This window comes from Penaeus monodon, chromosome 12 (assembly GCF_015228065.2).
Source record: "Penaeus monodon isolate SGIC_2016 chromosome 12, NSTDA_Pmon_1, whole genome shotgun sequence".
In the NCBI taxonomy this organism is placed as follows: Eukaryota; Metazoa; Arthropoda; class Malacostraca; order Decapoda; family Penaeidae; genus Penaeus; species Penaeus monodon.
Window position 1 is genome coordinate 42519238 of NC_051397.1, and position 6675 is coordinate 42525912.

A 6675-nucleotide genomic window follows, 5' to 3' on the forward strand; every position below is an offset into this window, starting at 1 on the left:
AGACTAGTGGAGGCACTAATAATAAATGATTTAAATTTTCAACAGGATTTTGCGGTTGATTAAAAGTGCAGCCTAGCGAAATGCTTTAGTTTACGGTTTAATCAGGACACAGGCAGAGAGAGCGAGGCTGGGAATATGAGTTTCTTTCTCTCTCTCATTTCTTTCTTTCTCTTTGTAAGGACTGTGTGTTTTTTGTTTTCTTTCTGGCTCCGAGGAGGTCATCTATTTTTATTGTTCGCCGATGTCTTTGTAAAATACACCTGGTGTCTTTCCCTTTCTCTTTATATTTTTGTGCTTCTCTCTCTCTCTCATTCTCTCTCTCTCTCTCTCTCTCTCTCTCTCTCTCTCTCTCTCTCTCTAATTATATATTATATATATTATATATATATATATTTCTCTCTATCTATTTATCTCTCTCTCTCTCTCTCTCTCTCTCTCTCTCTCTCTCTCTCTCTCTCTCTCTCTCTCTCTCTCTAACTATCTCTCGCTCCTTCTTCTTATTCTTCTCCTCATATATTATCTCGTCTTCTCGTCGTTTCGTTTCTTCTGTTTCTTCTTTGTGTCTCTCCAGTGGCCGTCTTTACGTCAGTTGGGTACGGTGATTGAGCATGAAATCTTTAGGATCATAATAATATAAATACAATATAAATAATTTAAAAAAATAATAATAATGATAATAATAAAATAAATTAATTAATTTGATTGATTAAAAAAATTAATTGATTGATTAATTAATTAATTAATTAATTGATTATATATATATATATATATATATATATATATATATATTATATAATTATATATATGTATTATGTATATTTTATATTATATATATATATATATATTATATAGTATATATATATATATATATATATATATATATATATATTATATATATATATATATATAATATATATATTGTGTGTGTGTGTGTGTGTGTGTGTGTGTGTGTGTGTTGTGTGTGTGTGTGTGTGTGTGTGTGTGTGTGTTACAATGTAATAAAACATAGATAAACTCACAAATGCTGTAATTAACAAACAAAATTATTTAGAAAGATAAATGAACAAATTTCTAAGATAAGTAAACAGATGGTAAATAAACACAAGGTGTTACAAATAAGTCGATAAATAGAGATAATAACGTATGGATACATACAACAGGCTACAACTCATAACACAACTGATGATTTTTGTGATAATGATGATGATGATGAAGATAACTGTATCGATAAAAAAGATAGTAATAGTAGTAATGATGAAAACAAAAATAATGATATTAGATGCCTTTTCATCATGATGATTCTATTATTATTACTACTAGTACTACTTCTATAACTGCTGCTATAATTTTCGTTATCATTATTATTATCATTGCTATCATTATCAACTTTATCTTTACAATCGTCATCAATATCATCGTTATTATTATCATTATCATTATTATTATTATTATTATTATTATTATTATTATTTTATTTTTATTATTATTATTATTATTATTATTTTGTTTTTGATATCATTATTATTATTATTATTATTATCATAATATTATTTTATTATATCATTATTTTATTGTTATTCATTTTTATATATCATCCTGTTATACAATTTTAATATCTATTATTGTTGTTTATTATTACATGCCTATTGATAATATACTATATATGTAATTATGATTATTATCATTTATATAATTATTGTTATTATTATTTATATTATCATATATTATTATTATTATTATTATTATTCATTATCTATTCATTATTATTATTATTATTATCATTATCATTACTATCATCATTATTATTATTATCATTATTATTGTCATCATCATTATTTTTATCATTATTATAATTATAATTATTATTATTATTATTATTATTATTATTATAACTGTGAAGAATATCATTACGAATGTTATAATTTCCTTCACTGGCAATAATCGATCTAGTGATAATGTAATTATGATAATGATACTAAGGAAAAGCATCATTAACATATAGTCACTCGAAATGATAGCAATAATTAATGAATAATCCATATTATGATTTGCTGTTTATAATGTTATCACACTAAAATATTGCCGTACTGAAATTTGTGTTTTGCTAGCTTGTAATCTAGAAAATTGATATTCACGTTAATGTTATATTCTTGATTATTGTATTGTAACTAAATTTTCTGTCTGTCTATCTGTTTCTCTGTCTCTCTGTCTGCCTGTCTGTCTCTCTCTCTCTCTCTCTCTCTCTCTCTCTCTCATTCTCTTTCTCTCTATCTATCTTCTATCTTCTATCTATCTACTCTCTTTCTTCTCTCCTCTTCTCTCTCCTCTCCCTCGTCTCTTCTCTCTGTTCTCTCTCTCTCTCTCTCTTCTCTCCTCTCTCTCTCTCTCTCTCTCTCTCTCTCCTCTCTTCTCTCTCTCTCTCTCTCTCTCTCGCTCTCTCTCTCTCTCTCTCTCTCTCGCACTCTTCCTTTCCCCTTACATTTATATCATCCTAAATATATTGTCTTCCCTCGCCCGCACCTCCCTCTGCATCATTTATTTCATCACTCCATCATTCCCCCGTCTTCTCCATCTCTCCCTTTTCCTTCTTTCTTTGTTTTATGTCTTCCTCCATTTTTATTCTCTATTTCTCTTCCACTCTTTCTCTTTCTATATATATCCTCGTTTCTGTATCTTCACTTTGTTACCTTCCTCCGCAGTTCCTCCTTCGTCCCTTCTCTTTGTCTCCTTGTTATCTTCGTCTTCCTCTGTTTCACTATTTTCCTTTCATGTGGAGGACATATCGAGCTCAAAAGAATGACTTCAGAATAACTTCAGATTTTCTTTCATTTCGTGAGGATTAGCACCGACTCTCTTTAGTAAAATATTATTCTTGTTATCTTGTTATTGTTATTCTTGTTATTGTTATATTGTTATTCTTATTTTTGTTCTTGTTATTCTTGTTATTGTTGTTTTGTTATTCTTATCTTGTTATTGTTATCTTGTTATTGTTATTCTTGTTATTGTTATTTTCTTGTTCTTTAGGAATATCGCTCATCACAAGGGCTTCAGAAATCCTCTTGTTTCGTGAATTTTAGTAATGAGCATCTTATCTTGAATTAAATCTTATCTGAATGTCGACGTTTCGCTCGTGTTTCGTTTCTCCTTTCCCTTGCGCCTTGTTTATTGTTTGTTTCTTGTGTCTGGTTTATTGTTTATCCCTTGTGTCTAGTTTATTCTTTATGCCTTGTGTCTAGTTTACTGTATAGTTTCGTGTTTGATTATTTCTGTTTGGTTTCTTCTCTCTTGTTTGTTTTTCTTTCCGTCTTTATTTTAATTTATCACCTGCTTCCTTCCTTTCTTTTTTTCTTCTTCTTCTTCCTCTTTCTGCCTAGTTTCATCTTTACTTCCTTGAGTTTAATATCTTCTTTACTATCTTCTGTCTGACTTAATTTTTTTTTCACATCTTGCTATGTATTTTTTTAAGTTAATTTTCTTAGTTATCGGAAATAATGTTTAAATCCTATATATATTTTACGTATTTATGGGCGAGTGTTTGTGCACGTGTGTGTGAGAGACATAGAAGGAGATAAGGAGAATAAAATTGAGAGAGGGGGACCATGATAAATAAGTAAATAGACACACAGAATATGATAAAGTAGAATACTGAAAATTTTCATTTACAGTAACCTAAAAAAAAAAAGAAAAAAAAAACAGTAAGATAAAGTACAAAATCGGAGATTTTAATTAAAAAACACAAAAACAAAAACAAAAAAACAGAGCGTAATAAAGTAGAATACCGGAAAATTTCACTTAAAAACAAAAAACAAAAACAAAGAAAATAGAGCATCATTAAGCTGAATACGGAACAATTTTAAAGCAATTTAATGTGATTCGACATCAACACAAAAACCACGCACTACAGAGATAATTTTTTTAAAAAATGACATACAGTGTCACTTCTTTCACATAAATACTATATATTATGATTTCTTTTTCAATAACAAAATAATTATAGATACAATAAACAAATATTATATACATCATCACTTTTACACAAATATACTGTTATACAAATGGTATATATTATGATATTTCTTCAATAACAAAATGGTTATAAATATAACACATCGTCATATCTAAGACTTATACTAGTATACATTTCAGCACTTATATTCTATAACAATAACATCCTTAAAAAAGTGAGAAATACGCAGTTATCAGTATGCATAGAGAGAGTAGGTTATCATCTGTATGTTATCACTTGAGATAACGTTATCACTGCATTTGACTTCCCAGTATGTGTAATCACGGAAATGGGATAATACGCGGAAAATTAATGTGTGAGCTGATGATGAAACTTTCTCTCAAAGCACAATTAGAACGGCAAAAAATAAATAAATAAAAAAATAAATAAAAATAATACTAATACTATTAATAATAATAATAATAATAATAATAATAATAATAATAATAATAATAATTATAATAATAATAATGATAAAACACATACACAAAAAGATATCGATACAGGTACATATATACTAAACCATTAGGTCACTGTACACATCACAATGATAGTAATGTATACGAGTATAGTTTCGGCGTTCAGTTATGATAAGGAATTAGTAGAGCACTGTATGACGCAAAGTCCATCGATAACTACGCCAAAAAAATATCATGATACATGTAATAATTCCTCACTGACGTATGTGTATCAAGAAGAATACTGTATACACCGCATTGATCGCTATGCATAGGTTTAAGTCTGATGTACACTATCGAGAAAGAGAGGTGTCTTCACAATACGATGTATTTAGCCGGTTTCGATAACATCTTCGTCAGATATACATGTATTTCTGACGGAGATATAATTGAAACCGGTTAGATATATCTCTTCTATTGTGAAGATATTCATTCTCATTCATACCTGTTTTTATATTTGTCAACATGAATATGGTTTCTCGAAAAGGAATTACCGCACACAACTCAAATTCCTTTGACAGCCTCTTGGTAATCTATATAATACTGTATGTACCGCATTTATTGTAATGCATAAAGTTTGGCATTTATTTTCGACCAGGAATTACCACAGAACAATTCAAATTCCTTCGACAGCTTCTTCGTAACTAGGAAGACCTTGGTCGTCTCTGAGGTCGTCAAGTGTACTAGGAACCACCCCAATTTTCCAGACAGCTTCCTCTTTGCAATATGAATGCATATACGACCTGCTATGACACCTGCAGTGCGTGCTTGGAGCGGCTCCTTCTCCTCCTCTCGTAAACGTGTGCACTTCAGGCCCCTGCAATGGAGACTGCATCCTGTTCACTCCAAAAAGCTGATCAGTCGTAGTCGTCCAAATGTTCTTCGGTTCTCCAAAGTGTTCTTCGGAGGATGGCGTTCCAGCTTCACTATCTTGCTCTGATGGTATGTGTTTCTGGTATTCTCGTCCCCAGGTAAGGCGATAAGCAGGGGGAGGGTCGTTGTGTGTAGAAGGAAGCCATACTCGTGGGGGTGGAAGGGGAATACGCTAGACAGATCACGGCGATGACTGGGCACACGGTTACGGCAACACAGCCTGTAGTTTCGAAAAATAAAATGAATTGATAACACGACAAAAATGGTAAAAAAAAGGTAATGATAATGATAACAGTAACAATATCAATAGTAATAGTAAATGGTAATAATAATATTGATAATACTGATAATAAAGTGATTATGATAAAACTAGTAATGATAATAAGAATACATAAATATATAGATAAAATAATAATAATAGTCATGATAATGATAAATGATAATGATGAAAACAATAACAAAATTTATAGAGCGAAGCAAAGTGGAATCCATGCAATTACGTTTTTTTTCTGTTATTAATATCTTGCAATAGCTAACAACCTGTGCTATGGCCACTTCATTTTTTTATACAGAATTCTTATCACTACTAAAGCTCTCCTATGGTACTATGCCTTTTTACTCACCTGCCGTAACTGTGACGATGACCAGCGTTTCGGAAAGACCGATCTTCCTGATCAAAACCAAGCCTACCACTGCTACCATGGCGGAGACTACGAAAACACAGACGCCAACGACTTTCTGCAAAATGTACGTGCGCTATTAATGGCTATTACAACGCCGCGGAAAATAGTAGAGTAGGCAGGGAGCGAATGGAAGGAATAGATACTATATGCAAAAGCGGTGCGAGGCGGAGATGTCAAAGAATATTTCGAATAAGGAAGAGAAGGATCAAGAAATACGACGTTTTCTTACGGGTATGCTATAAAGTTTTGCCATCTTCGTTGGTTCGGAATCGTGAATGAGACTCTCTTCAAGATGCATAGGATAAGACTTTCATCTCCTCAGTCCTACGAAAGTCCTTGGGCTTCTTCAAGTTTATGCTTAACGGCCTTTTGACTTTTTTTTCAGTTTTTTTTTTTTTCAAGAATCTTCCAAGTTCGAGAATTTCTCTCAATGTAAGGTATAGACTCTTGATTTTCTTTTTTTCTCTCTCTCTCTCTCTCGAGATTTTCCCCCAAAATGTATTTAGATTAAAATATCCTCGGGAATAATATGATATAGGGATCCACCAACTGTTTAAAAAAAAAGAACAAATTTATGAACACTGAACAGAACACACTAGAAGTGAAAACAACACAAGAGTCAGAAGTGTTTGTCTGTGTCCGTATCTACACAAAC

The 6675-nt window shown here is 31.0% G+C and overlaps 1 pseudogene; it reads right to left on the reverse strand.

Annotated features, from left to right (window-relative positions):
• Positions 1 to 3835: 3835 nt before the first annotated feature.
• The window catches only part of LOC119579463, a 2858-nt pseudogene continuing 18 nt past the window's right edge, over positions 3836 to 6675 (reverse strand).